Source organism: Rhipicephalus sanguineus, chromosome 5 (genome assembly GCF_013339695.2).
Source record: "Rhipicephalus sanguineus isolate Rsan-2018 chromosome 5, BIME_Rsan_1.4, whole genome shotgun sequence".
Lineage (NCBI taxonomy): Eukaryota > Metazoa > Arthropoda > Arachnida > Ixodida > Ixodidae > Rhipicephalus > Rhipicephalus sanguineus.
Genome location: NC_051180.1, coordinates 201,439,819 through 201,455,123, shown reverse-complemented (window position 1 = coordinate 201,455,123; position 15,305 = coordinate 201,439,819).

Genomic DNA, 15,305 nt, shown 5'->3' with positions numbered 1-15,305 from the left:
ACATTGTGTGATACACCATGCAGGTATGGAATCACAGCCACCTTCTTACGAACTGTTGCCTGCGAGTCAGTGCACGTGTCACTGATCTTCGAAAGCGTGCGCAATTTCTCTGAAACAGATGTAGCGTTCCTTTAAGGTAATTTACTCAGACATTGAGCTAGAGAGAGACGGACGTCTTGCGCCATTTATTATCCCTGTTCGAAAAATGTTTTCTTCCTCTTCTTCTTCACCCCGATGCCACCGCATTGATGCTTCAGGCAAAGACCGCTTCAACAGATACCAGCAGGCGGCGTGGATATCCAGCTGCCTTCAAACGAGCAATTTGCCCGTAGAAGCTTTCTTGCATCAAATGGTAGCAAGTCTTGGTCAATGCGTTGTGTAAACAGGCACGAGCATTTCCGCGCTGGACCAGCTTGCTGTGCGCAGAGGCAAAAGGCAACACATGCTTTTTTTGCACGAGGCTCATATCTCCGGCATACATGACTACTCGAAAAGGTCTGAGCCTCAGGTCCAAGAACCTCAGGTATCCGTTTTTTCAGCAGTACTTCTACAAGGAAACTTTTGGTCCTCATAGATCACCGTCGCCATACGAATAGTCGGTCCGCTCACACTGCATGCGAATGATCTTTTTATCCCTAGTTCAGATGTGCTGTTAATCCCCAGGTATTATTGTTCACATTTATTTAGCGCAAGGCGCAAATACTTTTTGTCGCGTGTTGTTTTCCGTGGTTACCAAAAATCGCGCGGGAAAGAACACGACAAAAAAATATTTAGCATTCCGTGCCTCACTGTTTTCTCTGTCAATGCGACAACTAAATACAAAATACTAAATACAAAACGAATGGTGTTCAAGCTGCTGTTCGTGAGACATATCCAGCCACACCCTACACTCACTGCACCAGTCACTCCCTTAACCTACTTCTGTGTGCGGCATGCTCCATCACAGACATCCAAAAATGTTCTGGGACTCTAAAGGCGACGTCAGTCTTTTTCCGTAAATCTTCTAGCCGCTCATACGTTTTGCGAAAAATGATAAGCATGAGCTGTACTGAGTCTACAAGGCAGAGCCTCTTGGGACTATGCGAAACACGCTGGGTCGAGAAGCACGATGCAGTGCTTTCATTTGAGCCTCTTTGAGCCGCTGATCGCAGCACTAGAGGAGATTAAGTTTAACGGAAATGGCTAAAGTCCAGTGCAGGCAAACTGTCTAATATTGGCACTCTTGTCACCAGCGTTCCTCTAAGCCTGCATGTGGCGGAAAACGTGTTAGCACTGACTTTGCCACTGTCAAAGAAGCTGCAGACGAGGAGCATCGACATGAGCGCTGCCATTGACGATATAGAAGCGGTACAGCAGACAATTGAAAATGACCGCAAGAACGCGAATGCTTATTTCTAAAAAATATTTGCACAAGTGCAGGCATTGGTAGAAAAACTGAATGTTGAGATCACCAGCCGTCGAGCCGGTGTCCGGAACCAAGACCTTGGGAGCAATGCATTCGAAAGCGCGGAAGAATATTTTCGCAGAACCCTGTTCTTTCCGTTCATGGACCACATACTAGACCAGTTAAACCAACGGTTCGAAAAACACAGGGCACATCTAAAGTACTTTTCAGTAATTGTACCATCCTCAATACCACCAATGCAAGATGATCGGGAGAAAGGAGCAGAAAATCTCCCGACAGCGTTGGAGCATGACGTCGAAATGAGGGCTGCTTTGGGAGAACTGCGACTATAGTGGACAAAGTGGGCGAACAAAGCAGCAAACCATCGGCGCAGTACAGGAAGCGATGCCCTCTCTCATTGCGACAGCAGGTTCTATCCGAATGTGTACAAGCTACTCCATATTCCAGATACCCTTCCAGTGACCACTGCCAGCGCAGAGAGAATGTTTTGAAGCACGAGGTTACTTAAGAACTACTTACGCTCCACGATGTCTGAGGAACGCATGGTAGGCCTGGCACCTCTGTACGCCCCCAGAAATGTCGATATCAGCGTGTCACAAGTCGTTGACCACTTCGCTAAACTTCCTCGCCGGGTCAACTTTGTCCTATGATACCGAGCAGGACAAAAATCAGCGGAAACGAAAGGAAAACACACTGCTGTTCCAGAGTTCAGGTCAATGAGCCCGTAATTCTCACGCAATATTATTGTTCACCAACTTTTAATGCTGTGAGGATTTTGTATCTTTCTGTAGAAAAAAAATTCAGCAGTTAACAACGTGACCTAATATAAACATACCAATACGGGCATCAGGTGGACATTAACAGCGAATCGACAGCTTCACCTTGTTCACTGAGAGGTCGGCATACGCGGCGTTACCAAACAAATTCAGCTATTTGGAAGCCGTACTAGCGGCATTGTTTGTTACTTTCATTTGTCGGTTTTGTTCTTTATTGCTTTTTTAACTAGAAGCGACAAGCCTCCTATTATATTGAGTGCACAATAGTGGTTCGCACTTTTAAAACAGTTTTGAAATAGTTTCTTTTGTTATTTCTGCGCTCTTTCTTTACAGTTCTCTCCACGTGGTGCGTCCCAGAGAGCAGCTTGGCCGAAGGACATATCACTTTCTGTGATTGTGCAGCATGTTTTTTTGCCTTATTTTGCGCATTATGCACACTGATCATTGCTTAGTTCAGTATACTGATTGCATATTTAAATGTACATGTGTGATGTTTCGTGTAAGCATACTGCGTACTGTTTCCGGTGACTTATGTTTTGCCCGTATTTGAGGTGTACTTTCCCGTTTTTGTTTTTAGGTGCGAAGTATCTTATGGCGGAGTTCAATCCGGTGGTGGTGGCGGTGTGCGGCGTGACCGCCCTTACTGCGCATGCGCATACCCTCTCCCCCTCTCCACTTCCCGTCTGCCATTTCCTCCTCTCAACCTTCCCTCTCCCTCTCTCCACTTTCCCTCTCTCCACTTCCCCTCCCCCTTTCCACTCTTCCTCTGAAACGCGGGCTAGACCAGCTAGACAGGCCGAAATTCTCTCCTGCGCAACGCCGCGATGAGCACCAGCGCATGCGCGTCCGCTCCCCCTCTCCCTCCTCTCCTACGCTGCCCCCCTCTCGCACGCCTGCCGACCGCGTTCCCCGCTCGCCCTGTGAGAATTAACGGCCAGGCTAGAGGGAAGACAAGACGCGCGTAGCGTTCCTCTTCACGTTCCACGACGCGAGGTCGGTAGCATGCCCAAAGAACGCCAACGGAACGCGATCGTGCAAGTGCTCCGGCTTCGCATCGCTTCATGGCCCCCTTTAGCGGGAAATGGTGTAATTTTTTCCTGGCCGCATCACTTATGCCAAAAAAATGAATATTTTGCGTAAACAATCTGCATTAAAATATTTGATCTCGTCTTGGTTATTTTGTGGACTTCATTTTTTTTTGTTATCAGGCGCTTCTTTAGTTTAAAACTGATGCAGTTCCAAAGTTTACGGGATATTTTCTGTACCTCTTATACACAAAAAAATTAAAACTTTAGAAAGATTGCAGACAGTAATTCCTGAAACAACTTTGCGGGCATGGTAGCATAATATTTTTATGAAAAAAACACATTTCTTACTGATTCTTGACAGTGCGCAGCATTCAGCATTCAAGAAGTGAGTTCCAGCATCTAATACAAATTGGCACCGGTAATAGATGTTATCCATATACTTAGTCGTTCGAAAAACTCAATGATGTGGTCACGCTGTAACGTGAGCCCCCCCCCCCCCCCGCGAAGAAAGTTTACGCCACTCTTCTCTTCCTATATATATATATATATAGGAAGAGAAGAGACACAGCTAAGCGGTTATCTTAAATTTATTTGCCAACGGTTTCGAGCGGTCCACCGGTCGAAACCGTTGGCAAACAAAATTAAGATAACCGCTTAGTTGTGTCTCTTCTCTTCCCAAGTACGTTTGGCCCATTGGAAAAGATTCCTCAGTATATATATATATATATATATATATATATATATATATATATATATATATATACATACATGTATGGACCCCACCAGCGCCACGTGATATATGTCTGGATTTGTATATAAGTGCAGTGCAACGTGAAATACTCGAGGCATACAAGACCCGCGTCTGTTACCGACAGAATATGACGAAGGAAGAAAAGACAGCGCTTGAAGAGCTTTCAAATAATCATGATATCGTCATTAAGCCCGCAGATAAGGGAGGAGCGATTGTTGTTCTCAATAAGAGTGATTACGTCATGGAAGCGATCAGACAACTCTCGTATACCACTTTTTATAAACCCCTCGCAACCGACCCAACCGATAACTTTAGGTCCATTTTGATAGATCAGCTCACAAAATTACTAAAGCAGAAAAAACTAGACGAAAAAAAACGCCAGGCCTGCGCGGAAAGCGCAGCACAGTCACAGCGAAAGCTGGAAGAGCGGCATTTCTAGAGCCTGTTATAAATTATCTTGTGGCTACTAATACAAGTACACTTGCAAGGTACCCACTACGCGACAAATCATAATTATGAAGTTGGGAAGCACCCACCACGACATTATTCGTTGTTCTGCGGAGAAGCGGGGTACCATATGTAAGCGATTATGTGCAGGTTGTTGATGCGGCGGTTGATGACGATGAATAATTATGGTTGCGCCCTTTGTAATGGGTTGGAAGCTTTAAACGACCCACTAGTTACGTAATGCATATTGTGTGACGCCCGGTCGTTATTTAACTGTCCCACCACGCTTTATAACACACTTTAACCGGAGAAACGTAGAGCGAGAGAGAGAGAGAATTGACTTTATTGAGACCCTGAGGAAATGGATCATGGGAGCCTTATGGGCTTCCTTGGCAACCAACAGAAGTGCACTTGCGAAGGAACTCACTACGCTATAAATCATTGTAATTTTTGAGAAGTAGGGCAGTAGGCACTGTACCATTTTTCGTCATTCTACAGACAGCCCTGGTACCTGCTAAACGCATGTAAGGCATGATGCGCACTTTGTTGATGCTGTGCGCGATGACGATGAAGAATTATGGAAGTGCTCTTTGTAATGGGTTGGAAGCATTCAACAACCTACTCGTTGCGCAATTCGCATTGTGTGACGCCTGGTTACAGAATTCGCGTTGTGCGACGCTTGGTGCTTATTCTACTCTTCTACCACGCCATATTGCATATGCTAATGTGGTTCCTTCCCGACATGAAGCCTGTATAGGACCTTTTTGCAAAGCAGTTTCAAGCACCGGCATGGCTCAGAGGTTGAATACTGGGCTCCCACGCAGAGGGCCCAGGTTCGAACCTCGTTCCATCCTGGAATTTTTTTCTTATTTAGTTTTTTTTCTTATTTCGAGCGATACTGGTTACGGACACAGGCGGCGGCGGCGGCGGCGGCGGCGGCGGCGGCGGCGGACAACTACGGCACCAAAAACGGCCGGTGAAATGATCTCATAACAGCTTTCGCTGTAAAAACCGTTAGGTCTCTCATACCGCTCAGTTCCGTGGCTGGTAGGTTTTACTTGCTACCAAGGATTCACAAACAAGGTAACCCAGGCCGCCCGATCATTTTCGCTGTGAACACTACAACGGAAAACCTTTCACGCTATGTAGACTCCCTTATTAACCAGATTCCTGGAACATTTCCGTCATTCGTAAAGGATACCAATAGTTTTCTCCAAGATATATTACACCTTAGCATTCCGCATAATTCAATCCTTTTAACTCTCGACGTCATGTCGCTTTACACTAACATACCGCATGTCGATGGGATTTCAGCAGTCCTTAAAGCGTATGAAGACTGTCGTGCCGAAAAGCCTGTAGATAAAGAAACCCTGGGATCGCTGCTAAAGCTTATTCTTGAACTTGATAACTTCGAATTCAATGATAGCCATTACGTTCAGGTGAGCGGTACTTCGATGGGAACCCGAATAGGTCCGAATTATGCTAATATCTTTATGGGTATTTTGGAAAATGATTTCTTATCCAGCACTGACATGCAGCCTTTCTTTTATAAGCGATTCATTGATGATATTTTCTTCATTTGGACATATGGGGAGCAAAACCTCTTGAAATTTATAGATGCGCTTAATCATTTCCACCCGTCAATCAAACTGTCGCATAGTTACTCGCCACTTTCGGTAAACTTTCTAGAAGTCACTGTGTCGCTATGAGAAGGAAAACTGCTGACTAAACTATATCGTAAATCTACTGATAAAAACCCGCTTCTGCATTTCAAGAGCAGCCATGTACGACATTGCAAGACCGCCATTCCCTATTGTCCGGCCCATCGCTTTAAACGACTGTGCTCCAACCGCGACGATTTCATAGCTTAAAACTTCTCTCACTAAACGGCAACATCCATCGGCTTTAATCGATGACGCAATAGGTCGAGCAGATAAATTAAATAGAGCGGAAATTCTGAGGGGGAACCGTTTGCCCGAAAAACAGAATAGCACCAATCTTGTACTAACACACTCAGCATCATCACCAAAGGTACACTCTATATTGAAACGCCACTACAATATCCTTGCCCAAGGCGAACATCTCAAGAGTATTTTTGCTGAACCACCTCGCGTTGTGTACCGACGGTCTAAAAATCTCAGAGCTTTATTAACGTCATCGAAAGCAAATAAGCCCGAAACAACTGGCTGTGCACCCTGCAACAAATCACGTTGCAAGGTGTGCGTACATATGCAAACGACACAGAAAGCCATTAACACGTTTTCAGACTTCTCCCTTAACATTCGAAGTTCATTTAATTGCGATAGTTGTAAAGTTATATACATGCTTGAGTGTACCGTCTGCAAAAAAATCACAGCATATCCACGGAGTGAATGATGATGAGTGGGCAAAGCTTCGGAGGTTCATCGGTAAACCGTGAATCTTCCGTGAATTCTGCCCAGTACATCATCACCGACGTGAGATCGGGCGCGTTTATACTAAAGGCTCGATGAGTTATGACGACTTGCAGCTCACTTTAATTTTACATGTACGCTGTGAATTTTCATTGTTTAGAAAACCATTGCTTTAGAAAACATCTGGCGTCTTTCGTTAAACAGCTGGCGTCTTTTCATTTTGCTTTAGAAACATCTGGCGTTCTTCCGTTTTGCTTTTACAAAACATCTGGCGTCTTTCGTTGGTTTATTTCATCAATCAACGGCGTTTTGAACAAAATTTTTATTGTTTAATCACGCACAGGAGAAATCTCGCCAGGCACTACCTTGGAGGTAAACAATGGCTGCTAATGGGAATGAGAGACAGAAGTCGGCTTTTAGCTAACACTTACACTTCTACTTCTACTAACGTTTCCTACTGGAACATGCCAATGGCTGCTAATGGGGAATGAGAGACAGAAGAATTCGGCTTTTAGTTAACGCGCACGCTGCGAATTTTTTATTGTTCAACAACGCACAGGAGAAATTTCCCACCGGCACCACCTTGGAGGTCAAGATCTGGTACTAGCGTTAAGACTGGTTACGCACTACGAAGGACGAACAGGTGCCGCTTTAAGGAGCTTCGCCCCTAAAACAGTACATTGGCCAAACGGAAACTTCATTTAGAATGCGCTTTAACAACCATAGATCGCATTCCAATACGCTTCCTAGCCTACCATTATCAAAACACATTCGTTTACCTGGACATTCTGTTGAAAATATTCCGGCCACTATACTTGAGTCAGGCTTTCGCTCTCATCGTGATCGTGAAGCCCGCGAGTCTTACCTAATCTATAATTTTAACACCGTCTCATCCGGTATCAACGAAAGCACAGGCACACTTACAAGCGTTCCCACTAAGCACTATTAATCATAACCGGATCTTCAACGGGATAGGCAGCTCTGTTTCTAATATCGCTCGTGTTTCTTCTAGGGTTACGTTGGTAATCACCCACTATTTTTCAGCTTTCATACCAGACTACGTGCATACGTACTGAGTTGTGTGCATCATGTACGGTGTCTGTGCTGTTTTTTAGTTTTTTCTCGTATTAACCTTGATGTGTTTGAAGCGTACTTCAGAAGAAGTTAAAAGGTAAAAATTGATCTTAGTGTTGCGTAGATTTTCTGTTTGCGATCTCAGACTGTTTGCAGTTTAATGCTAGCATTTGATTACGTTCCCGCGAAAAAAATAGATAAAGCGCAGATCTGATGTCATCCCCCCCCGCCTTTTCCTCCATGTGACGTGCAATCCAATAATTCTGTCATATCACTAGTGTGTAATGCCATATCAACTGCGTGTGCAATCTATCTTACTCTGTGTAACCTGACTTCGCTGCCACGAGTCCCAAATGTGCGCACATGAATCTATGTCGACTGCGTGTGACCGCTATCTTATGTTGTCATTCCCTCTATCGATAAGTTCTTTGAAACTATCTACTTTAAGCGTGTTTCTATGGAAACCCACCGCGATGTACTTGTTACTTTGACAGAGCCTGGTCGACCAGACGAAACGTTAGTGAAAATATACAGCGCCGAACCAACGAAAGTCGTAGTTTCTCGTTTCTTTATATATATATATATATATATATATATATATATATATATATATATATATATATATATATATATATATATATATATATATATATATATATATATATATATATATATATATATATATATCATTTTTTCAGGCATGAGCATAACAGATTAAGGCAACATGTGTACATGTATGTCACAGACGGCTGCGCATAAATTGAAGTTCGGGGTCCAGCAGAGCGACAGACGGCTCACCTATGCAACAATCTGTGTTCTTTTTGATAAAAAACTTCAAAGAAGTTCTCGAAGAAGCGTCACCGCTCCTTGCCAGAATGGCAGTGTCCGAAAAACTAGAATCACAAGCACGTGCAGTGACATGGGCCACCATACGTGCGCCCTTATCTTCTTTCTTATTTATTTTGTGAGCATGTTCTCTTAACCGGTCAATCACGCAACGCCCAGTTTCGCCGGCATATGTTTGTTCACAGAACAGGCGAATAGCATAAACCACACCTCTTGAGCATTCAGCGGAGGTCTTTTCATGCCTCGTATGGCAGCGTCGTCTGCTTTCGCTGACCGCATGAGTGCGCAGCTTAGAAAGCTCGTTGGGAGCAGAAAACAAAAAAAAAAAACCAAGAGTAATGCCCTCTCTACATCTAACCTTTTTAAGGTTGTTTGAAACAGTGTGTACACGCGGTATAACCTCTGGTCTCGACTTGAGTCGTTTGACCTCTGTTCCTACCCTTCGTGCTCCAAGTTTCACTTTTCGCAGTAGCGACTCGGCCACAGCGTTGAGGACAAAGGGAAGTGAGCTGCCGAAAGGTGGCGTACTTGGCTAGTAAAACTTAGAGTCACTAGAAAAAAATTTCTGAGTATCGCATCTGTTTTCCGCGCCGCTGCCGACGCGATTGGCTTACTCGCATCACGTGACCTCTCGCCGCCATATCCCTTCCAAGCACATTGGGTGCAGGCGCGTTGAATGCAGAGCGTGGCCGGACATTTAGCAGTACTGCGGTCCCTAGAAATATTTCGTTGGTTTTTTAAACGCATCATGCAGATGCGCCAGACAGTAGCTCACCAGCAACCGAACGTTGCTGGTGAGCTAGAACTACTCCGGGAATCTCGTATATTTCTGCATTAGGTGTGGGAAACATCAACGTCAAAGAGTGTCTTTCTACGTGGCTGCATAGTTGGCCGCGGAATGAATTTGACCCCCCCCCCCTCGAAGAACACCCCTTTCTGCAGTGAACTACAGAAACTTTTCTGGAAAAGCTCTCACACTTAACCTTTTCTCTTCGCTACGTTCAGCGATATTGAAAACTACATACCTTTCTATTTGCTCAGCTGTTTATATCTCTATCTGTTGAACAGATTGTGCATGCATTTCGAGTTATAAGCCTGTCCTGCACGAGAGCGAAATCAAAGATTTATTAAAATAACTGTTCACTGGTATGCCTTAAGGCACGTTTGACAGGATCATTTGCCATTGCGCAAAACAGAAGCATGGGACTTTGTTGATAAACTTCGTATAAGGCAATGTTATTAAGCCTGTTTTTTTGGCAAAACAAAATGTTGCTAGTGCTGCATTGCGCCGAGCGTACCCTTACAATACTGTTTAGTGGATGAGAACAGGTCACAGCAAAAAAAAAAAAAAAAGAGCCCGGCTTATTTCACGCATTGAGGGAATCGATTTCATGTGAGCCCCAGGTCTATATATATATATACTCCTATATATATATATACTGTGTTGCAGTAGCAAGTGTGTTAAAAATTTTCGCGATGTGCTATTTCTCATCAAAATAACATAGAGCACTGTGCCTAGGAGGTTTTAATAAGGCTGCATTATGAAAAAAAAAGTTGAAATTAAAAGCAGTGCAGAAACCGAACCCCAGCTGTTTACGCGCTGGCAACGGCAACAAAAGAAAACTGTTTGTCGAAACACAGCAAAATATTTCCAAGCGCACCGCAATGTTAAGAATATTAAGGAGACAAAAAATATGAAATAAAAGAATTAGGTAGTGATGCCAATCATTTTTGATGGCCTATTTTCGACGTATCTGTTAGGAAATGACAACGTATTCGCAAAATAAGAAGCACCTTACTTACAGCATGCCGATTAGCGCGTGCGTTCGGCTGCTGGCGTTCCGAACCGAGACATAAATACTTCACGCACAACTTCCACTGACCTATACACACCACTTCTATTACACATAACACCCAGCTAAATAGCAAGCAAGCATGTTGCGTAAGCAAGGTATGCGTCAGTGATCAGTCGAAGGACGCACTGTGGAATGTTCTCGATGTTGTTCGATAATGTTCTCGAGTGCGCTATGAAGTGAACCTAAACACCGACTGCAAACCTAGTGCGAACAGTCAAGATTCACCAAGTGTCGAAGAAAATGGCATCTCCCACCAAGTTATCACGCTCATGCAACTATCTGTACAGCTCCGGACCTAGCGAACACACCCGGCCGGGACACGAAAAGAGAGCGATGAAGCCACGAAGAGGGTTCGCGAGCACATGGCAACATTCGCCGCACATTTCATTAGTTACACCGCTTACCGCGCAGTCAATTCATAAATGTCGATGACTCAAAATCACTTCTGTTATCTTGTTGAAGAAACACACACACATATTGCAGTTACGCCGAGCGTAACACGGCATCGAGGCGCAAAGAACGGTCACTTCTCAACACACGCTACCAACGCGCCGGACGGTCTGGAAGGGAAATGGCCGCCGCCACCCAATGTTGCCCGCGTGCAGCCTACCTTTGCGGTACTCTGAAATTTTCCAATGATCCTTGTCAAACTAGACTGCAGTCTAGTTTTGCGGTGAGCGCTCTGTCCTTTCGTCTGGCCGGTTCAGCCGTTTCTTCCTTTCCCACGATGCGCTGTACCAGTTCAAGTACAATCCTTCCTTTTGGAAATCATGTGACCCGATAACGACAACACAACTTTTTCGCCCTTCAGTCCACCGAGGTGGTAGTTCATCTTTACGAATGGCAAACGCCCACTGGAGACATGTACACAACAAAGAAACACATCATGAAACAGCGCACACAAACAAATACAAAAGAAGAAGTAAGAACCGACGACACAAGCGCTAACTATCAATTGAAATTTTTATTCAACAATAAAGACAGACGCCTGGCGCGCGCACGCGCTACCCTCGACCGTACCGCCGCGAATCGCGGCTCTACCGTATTTGTGGATGCGGCGCAATACGGCAACTCCTCCACCTTAGCACTCGCAGTAGTAGATGGCGATGGAGCCCTACGCTCAGCCGCCTCGGTTAGGCTAGCAACGAGCGCCATAACCGAGCAGGTCGCCATAGCTTTAGCGATGACCGACCCCTCGCACACTAGCGTGTTCACAGACTCTCGCGCCGCCATTCGGGCTTACGAAACCGGCAACATCGCGCGTGAAGCAGCCCACATTTTACAAACACGAAAGCACACGGGTTCGCACTGCCTCTCTTGGTTCCCTGCCCACATGGGCAAAGACGTCCACTCCCAACAACCCTACCTCAACGAAACGGCTCATGACCGAGCGCGAGAGCTCACCCGCCGCGACGATCAATCAGCCACCGAAGAGCTGGGCACAGACATACAGTTTAACGACCACTTACTAACCTTCCGCGAAATCACCTCTCACTACCGCAACAACAGAAGCCAAATACCCATTACCACACACAAAGCTCGAACGTGCGCAAGCGGTAGCCTTTCGCATGCTACAAACGAGATCGTACCTATCACGGGGCCGACTGAGCCATTACAACACAGATATCATTCCGCAATGCCTAAATTGCAGAGAACTCTTTTGTTCACTCTCGCACATGCTATGGCAATGTCCCGCGTTACCACAGGGACCTCTCACCAGTGAGTCCGACTGGGAAGAGGCACTCAGGAGCTCCGAGCTCCAGCAACAACTCAAGGCAGTCCAGAGGGCCCAAGAACTGGCGGAACGCCATCACGTTCCCGCCCCGACTCGGGCGTTGCCAACGGTAGCGGCTGCTAGGGTGTCCCCCCTGGATTCCCCGGTGGCCTAAACTCCTCAGGACCGATGAATAAAAGTTCTTAACTGACACAGATGATTATCACATGATGCAACATATGCGTATCGAGGCCATAAACTAATGACAGCATGCGCCAGTTGAGCAAGACATTGTGTTTCACATCCTAAGTGCCGTCTAGAAAGTCAATCTCCTTTTCTAGGAGATTTAGTTAGGTCTGGCTGATACAACGCCTTCCCCCCTTTTTGGTGTGAAATGCTTCGATAATTTCCCTGAAAGTGTGATGTTGATGTCCGTATAAAGCACTTGTATCAGCGAGGGCAGGATAACAATTGCATTTTCTACAGTGGGTAGCCAGTGACCGTGCTCATTTTAGGGGCGAAGCTCCTTAAGGCGGCACCCGTTCGTCCCTCGTAGTCGTAGTCGTAGTGCGTAACCAGTCTTACGCTTTGACCTCCAAGGTGGTGCCGGTGGGAGATTTTTCCTGTGCGTTGTTGAACAATAAAAAATTCGCAGCGGTAGCTAAAAGCCGGCTTCTTCTGTCTCTCATTCCCATTAGCAGCCATTCTTTACCTCCAAGGTAGTGCCTGGTGAGATTTCTCCTGTGCGTGATTAAACAATACAAATTTTGTTCAAAACGCCGTTGATTGATGAAATAAACCAACGAAAGACGCCAGATGTTTTGTAAAAGCAAAACGGAAGAACGCCAGATGTTTCTAAAGCAAAATGAAAAGACGCCAGCTGTTTAACGAAAGACGCCAGATGTTTTCTAAAGCAATGGTTTTCTAAACAATGAAAATTCACAGCGTACATGTAAAATTAAAGTGAGCTGCAAGTCGTCATAACTCATCGAACCTTTAGTATAAACGCGCCCGATCTCACGTCGGTGATGATGTACTGGGCAGAATTCACGGAAGATTCACGGTTTACCGATGAACCTCCGCAGCTTCGCCCACTCATCATCATTCACTCCGTGGATATGCTGTGATTTTTTCTTTAACGTCGTTCTGTGCTCTCTGAGCTTCCTGTTCACGCGTCGGCTCGTTTGGCCGATGTAAGAGGCACTACAATACAAGGGTATTTTTTACACTATATTCGTGGCACAAGAAACAAAACACGTATCATCTTCATGACTAATGCCAAACCCCTATCCTCAGACCTTTTTTGCACAGCGGCGCATATGCTACTCGTCTTAAGAGGCGCAGAGAACACTAGGTTAACCCCAAACCGTGATCCTATTTTCGTAAAACCGTCCGACATTTTGGGTTCATACGGAATAAGTGCAAGGTGCTCCTTATTCTTGCTGCCTTCTTTGTCGTTACCAACTTTCATCTTTTGAGACTTTACCCATTCCATTAGTTTTATTGCAGTCATCCTAAGGACAGAATCAGGATAATCTGCCACTTTCAATCTGCTGACCTGCTCTACAAAACTTTCAAACACTGTGTCATGGCAAGAACGGGTTACTGCCGCGCGCAAGCACGTTAAGACCACTCAATTTTTGTTCAGTTTTGAGTGCCCGAAACCATAATCAACTAGCGACTTCTTGGTCCCATGAAGACATGGAGACATGGTTGCCTCCAAACTTTAGTTGCAGGTCCAAGAACTGCAATTTGTTCTCTCTAGGCAACTCTATCATGTACTTTTACCCGTATCCACATTCTTGGAACACTTTCACAACCAAACCAGCAGTTTGCGTAAAACATTAACTTCTTATCATCACTAAGTAATCATTTACATACATACAAATTACGCTAGCCAAATCTCTCAACTTCTTCTTAGCAGCTTTGCCCACAAAACTAAGGAAAATGTCACTTAAAACCGGAGTGACTTTCGAACCAATACAAACCCCATTTCGATGAAGAAACATATTATCCCACCCACTTACAGTGCACCTACAGTACATCGACAACGCTTCGAAGAAACACCGTCAGGGAAATAATCGAAGCATTTCACATCAAAAAGGCGAGAAGGCGTTGTATCAGCCAGACCTCACTTAATCTCCTAGAAAAAGAGATTGGCTTCATAGATGGCACTTAGGATGCCAAATATGTCTTGCTTAACTGGCCCGTGCTGTTACTAGATTATGTCTGTGATACGCATATGTTGCATCATGCGATTATCATCTGTATATATATATATATATATATATATATATATATATATATATATATATATATGTATATAAGTATAAGAGCATATGCGCCTGCATAAAAAACAACGGTTTCTTTTGTCGACGTTTCGATCGGAGACTGATCTTCATCATGACGAAATTTCCAGGCTTCGATGCGCTTTTATATTATCGTCCTGCGAGCCGACAGAGAGAAAAAAAGTAAAAAAAGTTTAAGAAAAAAAGAGAAAAGAGAGAGAGAAGTAAGAAAAAGGAAAAAGTGCACATACTTTGACACACGAACAACACGTGTTTCCTGAGAAGAGAGGAAAAAGAGAGAAGTAAGAATGATGAGAAAAAAAATCGCGAACGCACCACGTGCACATATTTTGACATACGAACAACACGTGTTTCGTGAGGAAAGAAAAAAAATATTCGAAGGCGAGGAGCGCTAGCCGTTGGATCGTGTCTGTCATGCGCGTCTTGCTGTTCCGGTGTTCTGGCCCCTACAACGCCTATAACGCGTGACAATATATTTATACTGCCCGCATACTTCTCGTGCAAAAGAAGCAGAGACATTTGTTTCAGCACAGGTGAAGACAGCTGAGATTTTGCCAGGATACCTGGTACACTGAGTAGGACTGTGGGTCGAATAAAACACCCGGCGGCAATATATATATATATATATATATATATATATATATATATATATATATATATATATATATATATATGAGAAGGTATTTGAGACGTAGGGAGCAGTTTA